Here is an 18,499-nt window from a genome sequence, read left to right on the forward strand (position 1 = left end):
AGTACCAGTTATCAACCCAATAGAGCATTCATCTAGCTGTAAAATTCTTTCACTACTACCGCATTGATATGATGTTCTGCGTGGGGTCTTCAAGTCAAACCAAGACTTTTAATTGTACAGAGCAACAGAACACAGTTATGAGAGTAAAAACTCTCTTTATTTCTCTATATAATCCCCTGCTACACTAATGCACTTATCCCAGCGTTTCACTAGTGCTTGGATACCATCTAGGTAGAAAGTTTTCTAAGTACACCGGAGCCATGATCAAACTGGATGCTTCATGTATAAAATGCTGGCCTCCCAGGAACTTCTTTAATGGCCCAAACAAACATGTGGTAATGCTTGAGATGAGGTCAGGACTGCGGAGGGGATGTGGTTTGAAGTTTTTTGTAAATGTCAATCAATTTACTCAGTCATTCATATGAAATTTTACAAGTTATATGAATATTAAATGTATAATAATGATAATGTAATAAAAAATGGCGGAGACCCAAAGCGTTTTTTCGGCATTTTGGACATTCGCCGAGATTCAGCAGAAATTGGAAAGTGCTTTAAGAAAAAAAAAGTGTATGAGGAAATAAGAGAAGAACTAATAGTTGCAGACTTCACACGAACAACCGACCAAATAGTGTATAAGCTAAAAAACCTGAAGAAAGACTTTCAGCGGTTATAACACGTCGAATAAACTGCTTTTGGATACTAAAATACATTTTCATACTAGTTTGGGGAATAACCAGTAAACTGACTTCGGCCATGGTGGGTTCTGTTTAGTGGGCGTGGCCTGTGACGTATTACCATGCAGCTCCCGTTGAGCTCCTGTTTAGAGTAAATGCGGGCCGGTTCTCGATGGTTCCCAGTCCAGCACCGGCCAAGCACCAGAACTGGCACCAGCACCAGTGTAGTGAAAATGAGGTATTGGTGGTTGTGAGGTTTGAACCTGGGATCTTCCGAACTGTATGCCAATGCCTTAACCACTGAGCTACCCCTGGCCCAGGCACTTTTGGGGCCTCCAAGTGGCACAGTGGTAAAGCGTTCGCCCTGACATCCGGCGATCGCAGGTACGAACCCCAGGTGATGCTGTTTTCCTCCCACAGCTAGAGGTCTAGAGAGAGCTGATTGGCCAAGCTCTATTAGGGGGGAGGGATGAGAGTTACTTAGTGCTCCCACATTAATCACGGCTCTTCAGCTAATCAGGGGCATCTGTGACCTGGCGCATGCGGAAGGAGTGGCTAGCGCTTTCCTCTGAAGTGTGTTACTCTGCCCCTAATGGTGCGTGAGCAAACTTTTAAAAAATTTTTTATTGTACTTTTTTTTTTTTAATGCATGGATATTAATCTGTTAGGTGCTTGAGCATGCAGTTCGAAAAGATGCAGTCGGCTGACGTCACGCGGTTCGGAGGAAACACGGAATAGTCTTCGCCCGCCTGACTGAGTGGTAGTAGTAGCCTTAATGTGGGAGCCCCCTAGTGACGGGGAGGAATTGGCTACGACTAATATTGGGGAGAAAATTTGAAAAAAAAAAACAACTACTTTTTGTTTCTGCTCACTGAATCAAGTCATTGGGAATGCACCAGCAATACATTTCTTTCTGTAATACCTAAAGCTTGCTATCATGCCCAGGCAGCAATGCATGCACATTTCCACAACCTAAAACATGCAGATGCAGGCTAAAAGAAAGAAAAAAAAGAAAGAAAGGTAGTAAGAAAGAAAGAAAACACAATTTTATCATCTTTCCCATTCCAATCTATCATACTTGGAGTCAAATGATCTGTTATGTAAGTTTAATATTTCTGTGCACACGAATGAGCATCCCAACTCCTCATTTTTTAATAAATGAGTCAAATGATGCCAAGAGAACACGATGTCACCTTCATGGCAGTGTGCACAGTCAGCCTGAGGCGAGTCTTTGCCCTCGGAGACCCGTAGTTCTGAGAATTACTTCATTTCCCAGCATGCTTCTCCGTGCAGCCCACCCTGTGAACTCCTGTTGCTCGGGGGCATTTGCGGAGGGTTTGGCTGAGACTCCAGCCACCTTGACTTACGTCCTCAGCCTTTTCCGGTGCTTTATTAGCACTTTTACATAGAAAAGAAGTCAGGATGAGAGGACGTTAACGGCAATTAAAATGAAAACAAAAACATTATTTTATTTATTAAGGTGCAACTTTTCAAAATCGCTCAATTGTTCAATAGATCAATTGTTTTACAAATAAGTGCTTTAACAGCTGAAGTATTTTCAAGCTTAAAGGAATTGTCATGCCATATGGTAAAATAATACAATAACGATTTGTCATTTGCAAATGAGCTGACTCTTAGTTTTTCAGGTTAACTGGCTTACATCTCTAAGGAGATTTTTTTCCCTATAAGGATGCATTTAGGATTCTTAGAGTTGGTTATCATATACTGTATAGTATGACCATGATGCAAATGTTTCTTATCAACTATATACAGTAGTTATGATTTATAGCCAGTGGTAGCGGAATTATAACAAGAGTGTTGTGAAATCTTCTAAAGGTCGTTACACACCAGGAAAGACAAAAAATAAACCAACAAGCAAAAATTTTAGAGGTGAATTAAAAGCACAATAGACATTCACGGTGGGCCTGGAGTTTATCCCAGGAGACAGGACACGAGGCAGGGTACACCCTGGACAGGGTGGCGTGCCAATCCACTGCAGGGCACACACACACACACACACACACACACACACTATGGGCCATTTGGCATGCCAATTAACCTAATCTACATGTATTTGGACTGTGGGAGGAAACCAGACGACCCGGAGGAAACCCAACATGAAAACTCAGTCCCAACACACAGGCCCAAGGTGGAAATTAAATCCCAAACCCTGAAGTTACAAGTTGACATTTTTCTGCTAAAAAGAAAGTAAATAAGAAATTTTTGGAAGCAATCGATATGAAGAAGAGAACATGGAGAATGTCACCAGTTGGTTCATGAGTTGAAACCGTGATCACTTTTGGAACTACTTTAGGACCTCCATCCATGGGACAGTTTAAGGAGTTGTTGGTGCGTCTGACAATGCACTCGAAGAAGCACAAGAGCAATTTAAGTTAGCCAGTCGATCTGGAACAGCGCCTGGCTGTGTGTCTGGGGCAAAATATTATCTATATACTATTTAAATAAATAAGAGAGTTCTCAGGTAGCCTGTGCACAGAAACAAAATGTTGACTGGCATTCCAATAAGCTGTACTGTGGTTGGTCAGAGGCATTCCTGTCCCCAGTGAAAAGTTGATTTTAAAAAGAAAATAGCGTTTTATCCAGCAAAAGATGGAAAATCTACTGGGGATCTGGAAGTTGAGTCATGTCAACTGGACTTCTTTATTGTTCAGTCTAAGTTTAGTTAGAAAGTTAGAATGAAGAATCAAGAACAAGATGTCTACTGAACAAGAAGAAAGTCCAGTTGATATGACACAACTTCCAGATAACCTCACCTGGATAACTGAGAATCGTCACAGGCATTCTATTGGAAAGTTATAGGTACGACAAAAATTATTGACATCCAAAAGGGGGAAAAAATTCAGCTCACCACACCATCCCGTCAAGTTTTATGCCCTGCTTACAGTAAGTACTTTATTATTCAGCTTAGATTAAAGATTTAATACAGAATATTCAAGGCTATATTCAAAAAGGCCCTGGTGTTGTTTAAGGACGCAGTGTATGTGTAAGTGTTCTGTTCGTCCCTGTCTGTGGAGCGAGGTCATTCTACAGAGATCATGTGTCGGTTAATGTAAATTTGTCTCTCTCACTCTCTCTCTCTCTCGTTCCCTCACTTTTATGCTGCAGAGAGATCAGGGGCGAGAAAGAAAGTCACTCAAAGGCAGTGTATGATTACAGCAATCCAATAAAAGCGCTCATTGCTGCGCTCGCTAGGAAACGTGTAGAGCGCATGGCACATTACAGAAAAAGCAGGATGCTAATGCCTGAAGCTCCAGATATAGTATACACAATCGCTCTGCCAACAGCTCGGAACTGCTCAGGCAGAAGATAGAGGAAGTGTTAAAACCATCTAAATCCACTCTAATGTCTACCAATAAACACCCTTATTAGACCTGCTCACAGCATGTTCAGACTCACACTGTACAGAATTCAGAATCCGAATGAAACAAATGCTCTTTTTATCCAATCATGTTTGTTTTACGTGCATTCAAGCCCTAGAGTGTATCTGTATAGCACGTCATGAGAGTGCTTGTGCGACAAGAAGGTTAAAGCGAAGGTCATTCTGATCACAGGGAGTGACTGAGTGAGGAGGGGAAATGAGATGAGGAGTGTTCAATTACAAGCACGATCCCGCAGGAGCAGCCCAAGGAAAGAGATGATGATAGAGATCACCACCTTGATCGTCAAGCTCTGTGAAATCAATTTAGTCGACTCTCGCGCTTTATACATCATGTATTTTTAACAGTGTCATTTACAATGCCCTCTCCCTGTAATATTAAATGATGTTATCGCGCGGCCTTGACTCGAATATATCAGATCTATCAGATATTCGAGATTCATTTATCACGACGAACATATCGAAGAAATGGAGAAAAATATCCATCAGTCGATCATCAGTTATGTTCCTGGCAGCTCCTGGAGTTCGTTGATGTCACCGGAAAAGCCTGAGTGACGTCGAACACCTTCGTGCATTTCTCATCCAGCCGAAGCTGCGCAGTGAATATCTCAAAGCTACATGCCAGCAAGAGGTCAGCATTATTAAAGAGATGGAGGCGGAGACAAGACAGCGCGGCCCCGACTCCAGAGAAGGTCCTGTTCCTGCCTGGCAAGACGCCCTTTGTCACTTAACACCAGCCATGTCATGTCAGCTACAGTTTGTGTGATGCTTTCACCTCCAGTCGAGATATGAACCCTGACAGCCGTTTGACAAGTGCGACCAGAGTACAAGCCTCAGAGGGGAAAGAAAGAGCAAGCGAAGGAGACAGACAGACGGAGAGACTGAGAAGGACAGAGAATAAGATGAGCTCTAGCATCACTCACCTTGCTTTTTCTCCTGTTTGGAGTGCGCTGACACGTAGTCGGTCGTAAGCGGTAAATCGATGATGTGAAGATTATCAAGATGTTGTTGCTAGAGAGTGCATTATGTGGTTCAGGCTCGCTGATGTCTTGTGCGTTGAGTAAAAAGACTTCAGATCGTCTGATGGATGATGCAAGTCGAGGAGTGTGAAAGGGAGCATGGGGAGCCGGGGGCAAAGATCTCCTCACAGGCAGTGATCACAAAACTGTGAGTCAGCGAGGCGCTGAACGAAACAACAGAAAAGTTTACAGTATAAAGTTGAACAGGAGCCTTAACAGAAGTTCTCGCTTCGTTGTTTCTTTATTCTCTCCTTGTGGTGGTGCGACACTGAAAGAGGGGAAGCCAGGCATATAACCAGAACGAAATGCACTCAGGATAAACCTGTGGGCATGATTAGCAAGTTAAAAACAGACTCATCACCCATACCTGTGAGGAAAAAATGTACAAAGCTTAGAAACACATGCCAATATTGTGAATCGCAGTTTTCCGCTTGCAGTCTGTTTAGAAACTTACAGAATTATATCTGGCCTAGAGGCAATTTTAAACACTAAAACTGCTTGGTAAATGGATAAGTCATCTCAGATCACAGTCATAATATCATATAGATTTTTGTTCAGTTATCAACAGCTTGGAGATCCAGCTTCAAGGCAAATCACACTATATTAAAGCACTTGCTCGTGCAATATGTTCGCGTTTCTATAGAAACAACTTTAAATTTTCAAGGATACGATTCTGATTTACATGGACAGTGGATGCGCAGGACAAAAAACTAGGTTCTTATTTTTTTTAGGTTCTTTGTAGCTTAACAAGCTTCATCTTGGCCTATTAACTCCAAAATAAGGAATAAAACATTTTTATACAACATGCAAACTGCATAACGTCTGGTGTCACAGGAGGGATCTCGGACATTTTCTTTTCACTTACCAATTTAACGGTTTCAATTTTATTTATTTTTTTAGGTAAAGGATTCATTTTGTAGCATGCATTGGCTGACAAAGCAATATACTGCATTGCCATTTATTAGCTTCAAATGCTTTTTCATGTACTGGGCCACAAGCTTATTGCAGAAGGAATGGGAACTTCTACCATCAACAGTCTGAGCATTTCAAGAATTTATTTCAGTTCAGAGAAAAAAAATCATTCGGTCAACATATTCCAACATCACATAATCAATGTTGGTCCAGCATCATTTCATTAAAGTCATTCTAACTTTGAAAAACAAACCAACATTGTCCCAATATCATCTAAACGCTGCCAAAATGACATTGCTAACATTTGGACGAACAAAAGTTTCTACTGAGTAAATAATAAAAACCTTCATTAGGTCAAAGAATATAATGCTTCTGAATATGTTGTTATTAGAAAATAATATTTTACCAGTTCATGACAAAGGACATAATATACTTACCGGCAGTACGGTGGCTTAGTAGTTAGCAATGTCGCTTTGCATCTCCAGTATCTGGGTTCAATTCCCGCCTCGGGTCTGCGTGCATGGAGTTTGCATATTCTGTTTGCATGCTAATTGGCCTTCCCAAATTGTCTGTAGTATGTGCGTGCAGGATCAAGCAGTATAGACAGTGAGTGAATATTTTTACCCTCTATAAAACTATTATTAGGGCAGGGGGTTAGGGCTAAAATTTGTCACAGATATTATTTTAAATATACAGTAGTCACATTTATCTAATATTTCTCATTATGCTCTTACATAGCAAGGTGATTGTATTATTATAGAATAAAATTACTAAGGCTGTTTTAAGACTTTTTTATTTAATGGTATATTTATTTTCGCAGGTGATTTTCTTCTTAAGCTTATTTTTTAGAAATCATTTGGATAGAGTAAGGCGGTTAGAATACAAGATTTAAAATTAATAAAAATGCAGAAAATTTAAAAGGAAATGGTTATAATTAAGATTTTTGTTCTGCAACACGTTTACAAACATTTAGCAAAAGGCGTAAGTGTGGTGCGGAAAAAACATGGTCTACAGGTATTTTGCTGCCTGGAAGAAATGAATCAAAAGCAAATCATCATAAAAAGAAATTTTTCTTTATTCTCATTAAATATCCCCTAATGGTGTCTTTAATAATCTCCAGGTTATCTCTCCAAGGTCATGTGCACGAACTGAGCAAAAGAGCGAGACATATCAGCTGGAGGTTCTTTAACCAAGAGGATTTTCAAACGGCAGAACTGGTGACAGCTGATATTTATAATGTGACTTTTCTCTTCTGCGAGTGTCTACAGATTGTGTGAACGGTTCTGAAACAGATTTGTCAGGGGTTTATGCTGATGAACGTATTGTGAAAGCGTTTTTTCTTTTTTTCTTCAATATAAAAATGGTGTGTTGTCACACCTGGGAACAAGACGGTTTCACAGATTTAATTGATATTGCTCACTGAGGACGATAATGTGATTCTGTTTCTGAGTTACATTATAATCCGCTGCTTTGGCAGTGAAAATGAGCTTCTTTTTCGTTTAAAGGTTATATCCACTCAGGATTTTGAGAGTATATTTGAAACTGCATGCTTGTGTGCATGCACACGAATTGGTGGATTGCAAATGAAGGTTGAAAAAAAATAGAGGTTGGGGTTTAGGACACGGATGTGGTGTAAGGACATTCTCAAACATCCTGAACAGAGAATCAGCACATCTTTTAGGGTTCATTGGGATCAAAAATCAAATGAAGATAGAAAGATTTTTCTGCAATCTGTAATTCGTAAAGGTAGACTTAAGGTATACTACGTACATCAATTCTGGTAGCCGTGCCTTTTTTTGTTAGCTAGACAACAAACCAGCGCTACTTTCTTTCCCTATATAATCCCTGCCACACTAATGCACTTATCCCAGTGTCTTACAACTTTTCAGACTGCCTGTTTAATTTCCGAAACACTGGCCTCCCAGGAACTTCTTTAATGGCCCAAACATGTGTAAATAGCTTGGAGTGAGGTCAGGACTGTACAGGAGGTAGCAATAAATTCCACCCGAGTTCCTGTAATGTGAAAGTGGTGCTGGTGAATGATTATGTGTACAGTTCCCACAGACAGACGCGTCTCTTCCACAAGTTACCCATCGATTTCCAAGAATCAATCATTCCACTTGCTGAATGTTCACAGAAAGACTGCAGCGGGCTCTGAGCCACCTCGGCAAAGACCCTTCATGGACATACAGCCTTCTTAAAAAGACTCATCACCATACTTTGTCTTTTATTAATGTCAATCAGTCTTATGCATTCGTTCACAAATACTGTCTGACCTTAAACACGCAATGCCACCATAATCTTTTGATTCAACTGTGAACAATCCTAACACAACTATGGCTTCATTTCAAGTAAATTAGGTGTGTGTTCATGTGGTCAGGAGTGTATACTGTAGTTGCCTTTTCATTTTTTCTCACCTAAATGAATTCAGGCCTCAGGGCATTCAGATATAGCGAAGCATTTCCATGAGCTGTTCTTATGATTCAGACCAGGCTTTACCATCAAGAAAGTCTCCTTTGCTCCAAGAAAGTCATTATTTTATCTAAATGTATTCATGGTTTGATCGCAATCAGTGATCAATATCCATTTAGGCACTGTGGCATTGATTTCCATAATGTGCAAAACCCACAAAAAAAATCACTGGCATTGTTTTTCTTGAAGCATGATCTAATTGTGGAAAAGTCAGCCTTGCACACACACACACACACACAGACACACACACACACACACACACACCCACACACACACACACACACACATACACACGCATGCACACATGAATGCACATACAGAGAACAGGGTGAAGCTTCTATTAATCTAACATGCATCATGGGTACATTAAAAATAGTCAAGGGAATTGAAAAAAGTGATGTAATGAAACAGGAAATAGAAAATGATAATAAAAGAGAGTGGCAGTAATAAAGCACTGAGAGCAAACAGTAGCAGTTGCCACCTACCAGCCCCTGTTATTGGTGTTGATTTAAAAGATAAGAAACTACAAAGGAACACCAGTATCAGTCATACTGTATGACTCTCAGAGAATTACAGCCAGTAAACACTGGGTAGATGCATTCCACAACCATCGTCTACTTCTACCTGTTCACCATCCTGTAACGGAATGACATTCCTCAATAGCCTTCCAGTGCTGTGGACTTCTCCATTCTGATTGGTCAGAAAGTATTAATAATTTTTTGCCAAAAGCACCTCTAAGAGTATTCCCAGCTGTAACTTAAACCACAGGTTTATACTGTAGTAGTGCATATTTTCTAATATACGGTACTATAGTTTCCATAGTAACACCTACAGTAACTCTCTATACTGGCAACTGTAATGCGGCCAACTTTATATGCAACATACATAAAATCTAAAAAGGAGTAAGTATGAGAGAGTATTTATGTTTTAGTTTCAATTTATAAATCTATAATTTGTCCTGATATATTTCAGTGTTGTAGTGTTGATTTAATTTGGCAAATGAAATATATTAATCTTAGCACAACAAGTACAACAAGCTAACTTTAACACCAATGATAATTACTCATGAGTTAATCAATGATGCTGAAGACACTTTACAAATGGATATTCTCAAGCTACTGTATTAGTAATGTACACATTCGTTAAATTCATGTTGTTGTCCTGTTGAGAGTAGTGACGAAAACTATTCGTTGATGACCTCTTTTCCCGCAACTAAGATGATGAGACGTCACATACATAAATGAAAAGTGACGGTGACGAAATCAGCATGCAATATTGTTGTTGGAAAAAGATTTTTTAAATGTGGTTTAAAAATAAAAACTAACAAAACATATGTCTTTAATTTCACCTACATATAAATTTCCTCACAATCAGCTGTGATACGGTGTTTATTCATTATGGCACGAGCAGAGGTGTTTCCCGGGTCACGGTGGTCGCGGCGTATCAGTAGTTTGGCGGATGTTACAAGTTCAGTCATTTTCAACTCTTCGTCATCACAGCAGTATTACTCGGGCCAAAGAGAAGAGCCGATATTTGGGCCCTTTTACATCATATTGAACTGAGGAGAAAAAAAGCAGATGTGTAGTGATATCAGAGGGGAAACAGTGTGGGCACACAGTCACTGGGAGATACAACAAACCTGAAGAGACGCATCAAAGCATGCCATAAAAAACACCCAGTTTTACAGCCTCTTTATGGTAATTGTGTTACCACATGTTAACATAATTATGGTGTGATGTATTGTATTTTATTTTATTTTATAGTTAAACCGTTGCCAAACCTATAAGCTAATAGGTTAGCAAATGATTGTGACCAATAGGAGCTATCCCTACAACAGTGTGTAAAATCAAAAATTTTTAAGTTTATTTGTCCATACTGCTCCTATTGTTTTAAAGTTGGAAAAAAATATGCACATACAGCAGTTGTTGTAATCAGCTGAAGATACTAGATGAAAAGATACATTTTAAATGGTAAGATAATTATTTTGTGAAAAATCTTTGGAAATTGTTTTGGCTAGAATAAATCGACTGTAGGGTTAATTAATAATTATGATAATTATTATTGCTAAAATATTATGTTTTCATTGACTAAAGCTAGACTAAAATAATTAAAGGTTCCTCTAACTAAAACTAGACTCAAATGTCCAGACTTTAAGTCGACTAAAACTTGACTAAAATTTAAAATACTTGACAAAATTAACACTAGTCGGGAGCTGAGATTGGTTATTTATACCTCACACTAAGGTTAATACAGTTAACCGTAGTTGTGTATCAACAGTGTCGCCGCTTGACTCCTACAGCCGCGCTGGTAAGCGGTCTAATTACCCTAAACAGAGGGATGTCTGTGTGCACCATTCAAACGAAAATATAAAAACATACAGAAAAGCACATTTGTCTTTAAAAAAGCTAATTAAATCCTACTATGAAAAATTCTAAAGTTGTCATTTTTAAGGTTTCCGTCACAAGAAAGTCTTTGGGATTGGGATTGTTTACTGTATATTGTGGCAACATGAAAACGTGCATTTCTTTTTGTCATATTACCTTAAAAAAGAGAAAGAAAGAGAAATGACTGTTTACCTGCTAAATGCTAACATGAACAGCAATAAATGTAACCATAAATGGGTTACAAAGTATGATGTCATTATTCAAGGAAAATCGTAAGAGTTTGCACATTGATCTGATATATACAGTATAAAGAACAAAACACTTCAATACCAGCTGTTATTGGATATAATCCACTTCATGGTGGTAACAGTAACTCTGCTTCCAGTCGGACCACATTAGTTTTGGTCTCACATAGGGCAGATCAACCTTGTTTTTCAGCTTCGAGTTTAAAATGTAATACAGAGAGGTTTAAATGTAATACAGGTCCGAGTCGTGTAACGGAATGACATCGTTGACCTTAGGAAGATTAAAGACATATCAAACTACTGTAGGCAGGTCTTGTGGTCAATCTGTGTACTATCAGCATTGTGCTTTATAAGCTAATAGCATTAGGATCAAGCTAAGACATGATGAGCAGACAGAAGACAGAAGCTTGAATTCCTCCAGGAGGCTGATTGACAGGCACTCTGTCCTACAGAGCAGGCTGGAGGCGCTGACCCGACTCTGCAGATTTCTGCCTTCTGAGTGACACACCGCTGCTGATAGACAGGGAGAGGATCACAGGATCAAAGGCAGTGATGGATGAAAGAGAGATAGATGGCATGGAGAAGAGAGAGTGGGAGAGAAAAGACAGAGAGAGAGGCAGAATAGTCAAAGTTAGTTACTAAGGAATGGCTAAGCATGTGATAGATGCAAAAGTTTTACTTATTGTGACTTGTAACAACTTGTATTTAGTCTTGTAATTTTACTTCTTTCCAAAAGCTTTCAAGTTTAAATATAGTTTAAAAATGAGGGATGTTCAAGTCAAACCAGGACTTTTGATTGTACAGAAAAACAGAATATACAGTACATATGAGAGTAAAATATCCCTTTATCTCTCTAAATAATCTCCTGCTACACTAATGCACTTATCCCAGTGTTTCACTATTGCTTGAATACCATCAAGGTAGAAAGAAAACCGGAGCCTTGATCAGACTGCCTGCTTTACGTCTAAGACACTAACCTCCCAGAAACTCTTTTTATAGATCAAACAATGGAAAATGTCTTAGAGTGAGGTCAGGTCTGTACATGAGACGTGGCGAGTTCCTGTAATATGCAAGTGATTTTTCGGGAACGATTGTGTTGTTTCCACAGACAAGAAGTTATCTGTCAATTTCCAAGGATCAGCCAAGTTTCTCTAATATCCAAGTGGTGTCCATGAATGACTGTGTGTACAGCACACACACAACAAGTTATCCATCGAGTTCCAAGGACCAAGTGTTCCACTTACTGAATGTTCACCGGAAAGTCATTCACAGGTGTAAGTCCTTCTTAAAAACTTTCAATGTTTTTACTTTGGCTACTCATCATTGTCTCATCATTGTACTGTACTTAAAGTCAATTTTACACCTTCATTCATGGAAAATTTCATTACAAGTCCTGGTTTGATTGAAAATAATTATACAGTAAGAAACAGCTAAGAAAGTTGCTCATATTCACGGTACTGTAATCTCTTTTTTTGCCTAGCTAAAGAATCTTTTTGCAGGATGGAAGCCCCAAGTCAAATCCAAGGATATTCATTTGTGCATCCTGTCTATTTTTTCCTTCTGTATCCACAAGGGTAAGCTTCATAAAAATTACATAATCACAAAAAAATCATCTTTTTTATTTATCCATGTTTTAATTACAGCTGCCCAACTTTACATGCTGCAGTCCCCTGTGTTTAAGCTGTATACACTATTAGTTTGAAAAATGAAGCATACTGTATTATAATGCAGGTAGTGTATATGGGACTGTGTGCACCCTATCATACAAGGTGCCATTAGTTCAGTCCAAGACAACATCAATGTCCTGCTATCTACATAAGAACAATCATCAAATGTCTATTAGGCCATATACTGTATTAGGTCCAAGGGTTATTCAGTTGAACTAATCATAAGGTGGTGCCTGGCACAGGCTTATTGCTGGTAATAGGAAGAATATAGTCAGTCTTTATAGTAGCAATCAAAACAGAGGCGGTACACCATACAATGATCTGTAAACAGGCAAGAGTGAGAACCAAAAATCGTAAAAATATGAAAAAATTAAAAAGCAAAGATCAGGGTAGAAATACCCACTAATTTAAGATGTGAAACAAAACAGGTGACACATTGGGCTAAACAACCAATATAATGTAGGGCTGGAAATAAACCCATAACCTAAAGTAAATCACTCACATAAAGAAACATGAATATAAGGTAAGACATGCACTAGGAAGATAAATTCATGACAATGTGTCTTAGAGGAAGCATATTAACCTTAAAATAAACTGTCATACAACATACAAGACAAACAGAGTGATTTGCACAAGGTGAAATAATAACACCAGAAGGCATACAGTACAGTATAGCCAAGAAGATGGCTCTGTGAATAAAATGAGTTTAAAAATCCTCATCTTGTACAGACATTTACATCATGCCTGTGAGTCTTATGTAACTCTGACATCACAGGGCAGGAATGGGGTTGTAAAGTGTGCTAAGCTGCGATGTGCCCGGGCCACACACTGATGCACATAATTTGAGCCGGCCAGGTTTAATACAGCTCAGCACGGCAAGGTGCCCCAGGGCTGCAGCATGAGATAATAATAAGATCCATCGCTGTTTAAAGACACTTCTGGGCCGAGGGCATCGTTTGCTGAAATTAAGCAAATTAGCCAAAGGTGAGACTTAATGGTCTTTTGTTTTTTTTTTCCCTGTTTCTTCTTGGCAGCGGCAGTACGCTGAGCTTGGACTACATTAGGCAGTGCGGGAAATGTTGACTCTGCTGGGGGTGAGGGAGGGTAACTGAGGTGAGTGAGCCAGAGAAATACTGTAGGAAAGAGAGAGAGAGAGAGAGAGAGAGATGGTGGGAACTGGAGAGCTCTGTAATGAGAGGAAAGCCTCCTCAGCATGCTGTGTTTGCCCAGAGCCATGGAGTTAATCGTGTCTGGAGCGCCCGCCGCCATGATAGATGCCTCCCTGCACGTCCCACTGAGAGCAAATACTAAAATTCTGCTGTTTTCTCTGTTACACACACACACATATATTTTACACACACCACTCTACACTTTGTTCACTTTCTTGCCTTTATTTAACACACATCCACTTGCTTTCGTATTCCCCATCGCCCACTACAACCTCCTCTCTCTCCACCTCGCTCTGTAAGTTAACATCTAATGCTATTTGATTTTAGCCATATGGGGTTCCTGGATGTCCATTTGCAGCCACCACAGTGCCTCATTACAAATATCTGTACTTACACAGCTTTCTAGTATGGATATTTTAAAGTTGCACCTTAGAGCTGTTTTATTCCTACTCTTATCTTTACTCTTCTCCACCTGTTTACTGCAGTGATTTATAACCTTTTTATAACCGTACTATCATTATGATTATTGTGTCATTAGGGGATTTGAACAATGTTTGAAAAGTAAGTTCCACCAACTAGTTGGAGCTTTTCAAAAAACAATCATCCCAGTAATCCATTTTTTTTTTAATCTATAACAGGCAAAGCATTTTGTTTTACATCAAACCTACGATGCGTTTTTTACATTAGATCCATTCCAGTTATTTAAACAACAACTTGAACTACATGTTCTCCTGTTTGTAGATATTGTTTTGACGTTGGGAATAGTGCTCTGGCAAAAGATTTTTTTTTTTTTTTTTTTTTGAGTTGCAGTTCTGCGATCAAACATATATCTCTTCCTAAGGTTACTAGACAGGTAGGAGATGATACCTCAAAGCTGAGAGCAATATAAAACTCTGATTAGCTGAGGATTTGCTGAGGGCTGTCAGGTCAAGGTCGTATAGGCTAGTACGTAATGTTGTAAGAGGATCATTTTACCACAGATCAAAACCGTGGTTTCTGGTGGAGTGTATCGTGGAGAGGAAAAGATAAGAGGGGAAAGAAGCCTTGCTTGTCTGACATGCTATTGAATAGCCGAGTCCATCTGACAAGCCGAGATCTTTTCCTCTCAAGAAAAATGACCTTAGTTCTGATGTCCATTGATTTTTTTTCCTCCATGTAACGTTCTTTATGGCTAATAAGACTAATTTCAAGATCCACTGACCGCAAGTCATGAAATGGGCATCCAGTGAATAAAAGGGACAATCCTTCATGAAGATCATTTATTTTTCTTCCTGTTATTTTTTTGAGGTGTCTGCAAAAATATTGTACATCTTATTATTATTTTTTGAAAGCAAAGCTTAAATTTGCTCATTTATACCACAGTGCTGTTAAATCATACCCTATATGGCCAAAAGTATGTGATCACCGGTCCATTCCGCAAATTGTTGCACCAAACTTGGAAGCATACAGTACACGCATGGACTGACTTTGTAGACTGTAAGGTTACAGATTCCTTACACGAGGATGAAGATATCCAACCCTGACCCAGCATGACATTGGTTGCCAAGGTTGAAGTGCTGGAGCTCCAGTGTCCTGAACTGGAACACACTGAACGCATGACCTCACCATGCTGTAAAACCAAGTGGAAAACTTTCCCAAAAACAGTGGAGGTTGTTATAGCAGGGAAAAAGGGGGAATTACATTTGAAAAAGGACATTCAACAAACATACGCGGGAGTGATGGTAAGCCGTCCACATACTGTACTTTTTATCCAGTCCTCTGGATGTCCGGTGTCCAATACTCAATGTACTATTGAAATGATTATGGCTTACAGCTCGTAAAAACAATTTTAGAAAATTTTAATATTACATGCAATCAATAAAACAAGGATTGTACTGTACATAGAACATATCGGACCTCTGAAAAGTATAAGTAGGAATATGTACTCAGTATTTAGTTTGGGCCCCTTTTGCAGCAATTACTGCCTCAATCAGCGTGACATGAAAGCTATCAGCCTGTGGCACTGCTGAGGTGTTATGGAAGACCAGGATGCTTCGATAGCATCCTGGTTATACTGTAACATTATCCATTATCACAATAAATATAATCTTTTGCATTGTTTGGTCTCATTTCTCTCATTTTTCTCTTGGCAATGCCCCATAGATTTCCTATGGGGTTCAGGTCAGGCAAGTTTGCTGGCCACAGTAATCCCTCAGTCATTGAACCAGGTTTCGGTGCTTTTGGCAGTGTGGGCAGGTGCCGAGTCCTGCTGGAAAAATAAAGTCAGCATCCCAATAAAGCTGATCTGCAGAAGGAAGAATGAAGTGCTTTAAAATATTCTGGTAGACGGCTGCGTTGACCCTGGATTTAATGAAGCACAGTGGACCAAAACCAGCAGATGACATGACTCCCCAAATCAACACAGACTATGGAAACTTCACACTTGACTTCAAACATCTTGCAGTTTGTGCTTCTCTATTCTTGCTCCAGACTCTGGGTCCTTTGTTTCTAAATGAGTTGCAAAAGTTGCTCTCATCAGAATAGAGGACTTTGGGCCACTGAGCAACAGACCAGTTCTTTTTTTCTTTAGCCCAGGTAAGACATTTCAGACGTTGTTTGTTTCTAAGGAGCGGCTTGACAAAAGGAATACGACATCAGGAATCTGAAGCCATGTCCAGGATCCGTCTGTGTATGCTGGCTCTTGATGCACTGACTCCAACCTCAGTCCACTCCTTATGGAAGTCCCCAACACTTTTGAATGGCCATTTTCTGACAATCCTCTCCTAGGCTGCAGTCATCCCTGCTGCTTGTGGACCTTTTTCTTCCACACTTTTTCCTTCCACGTAACTTTCTATTGATGTGAAATCTCCTGGTAAAGGGGATACAGCACTTTGGGAACATCCAACTTCTTTTGCAATTACTTTTTGAGGCTTTCCCTCCCTCATAAGGATGTCAGTGATTGTTTTCTGCACAACTGTCAGGTCAGCAGTCTTTCCCACGATTGTGCTTCCTACTGAACCAGACTGAGAGACCATTCAAAGGCTCAGGAACCCTTTGCAGGTGTTATTGCTTAATTCGCTGATTAGAGTGGGACACTTTGAGCCTAGAATATTGAACCTTATAATATTCTAATTTTCTGAGATTATGGATTTTTGTTTTTCATGAGCTGTAAGCCAAATCACGACTTTAACTATGTTGTTTTGCATGTAATGAGTCTATCTCATATATTAGTTTCACCTTTTAAGTTGCAATACTGAAATAAATGAACTTTAGCACTATATTCTAATTTTTTGAGTTTCACCTGTATATTGTAATATCAATATGATAAATTAATAAAATGTCATTCTTTGTGATATAATCAGAATAAAACATTTAGGAGATATTCTGATATAGGAAATAATGAAGGGTCTTTAAGTCAAACCAGGACTTTTGGTTGAGCAGGAAAAAAAAAGAAAGTTATGAGAGTTGCCAATTCCTTTTATTTCTCTACAGTATATAATCCCATGTTACACTAATGCACACATTATTAGTGCTTGGATACCATCAGTGCAGAAAGTGTTCTCAATACACCAGAGCCATGATGCGTGTCTGATTCACGTCTGAAACACTGGCCTTCCAGGACTTCCTTTAATAACCCAAGCATGTGGAAATGACTTGGAGTGAGGTCAGAACTGTACGGGGGATGTACTGTAGCATTAATTCCCAGCCGAGTTCCAAAAGTGGTGTTGGTAAATGATGGTGTGTACAGTTCCCACAGACAGATGTTTAAGAGTCTCATCGCCGAACGTTGTTTGAAGTCTTCTGTAAATATCAATCACTAGAAATTTCGACGAAATTTGAACGTCCCTCATAATTAGTTATAACACAGTGCTGGTAGTTATTTTCCTGTAACCCCCCCCCCCCCCCTTAGTGTTCAACTCATTATTAATTCAGTTGTATCAATCTTGCATTACTCATCTATTTTTAGAACTTTAAAAATCTTAGACAGAGAGGGAGAGAGATGAGAGAAGCGAAGACTGCAGGTAAGAGCAAGTGCTGTGCAAGTCCTCTGGGTGTCTGAATCCTCCTCTTTTCTCTTCCAAACTGCTGCCAGGAACATTTGGAAAATAAGCAGAATGTGTCGGGCCAAGGCCTCCCGGTATTACGGAACATGTAGTTCATTATTTTCTAAATCGATTCGGCCCGTTTGGCTGTGCTGAGGAAGAACTGTGGATTCTGGGAAATTGGACAGGAGCAGCAGGAGCAAGCTGAGCAAAGTCTGTCTTGCTGAACTAAGTTTTACACACCACACAGAGAGACTGATTTAGCATAACTTGTGGATATTTAAATAGCAATCCCCCCCGAAGCAGCATGTCACCTTGTGTTTTTATTTCATTGTTCTCTAGATATGGCACTAGGTTTTTTTTTTTTGTTTTTTTTTTTCCTAGATTGACCTCAGGGGAGAATAGAAGAATAAAAAATCTGTTTCCCAGATTAATTTTTCACACATATGAATGGCGCGCATGTACACAGAAATTCTGAATGCCCTGGTCATAAATATAATGGGAAATCATTTCTCTTTACAGATGATTAAGTCTTGGC

The sequence above is a fragment of the Clarias gariepinus genome, chromosome 3 (genome assembly GCF_024256425.1).
Source record: "Clarias gariepinus isolate MV-2021 ecotype Netherlands chromosome 3, CGAR_prim_01v2, whole genome shotgun sequence".
Classification (NCBI taxonomy): Eukaryota; Metazoa; Chordata; class Actinopteri; order Siluriformes; family Clariidae; genus Clarias; species Clarias gariepinus.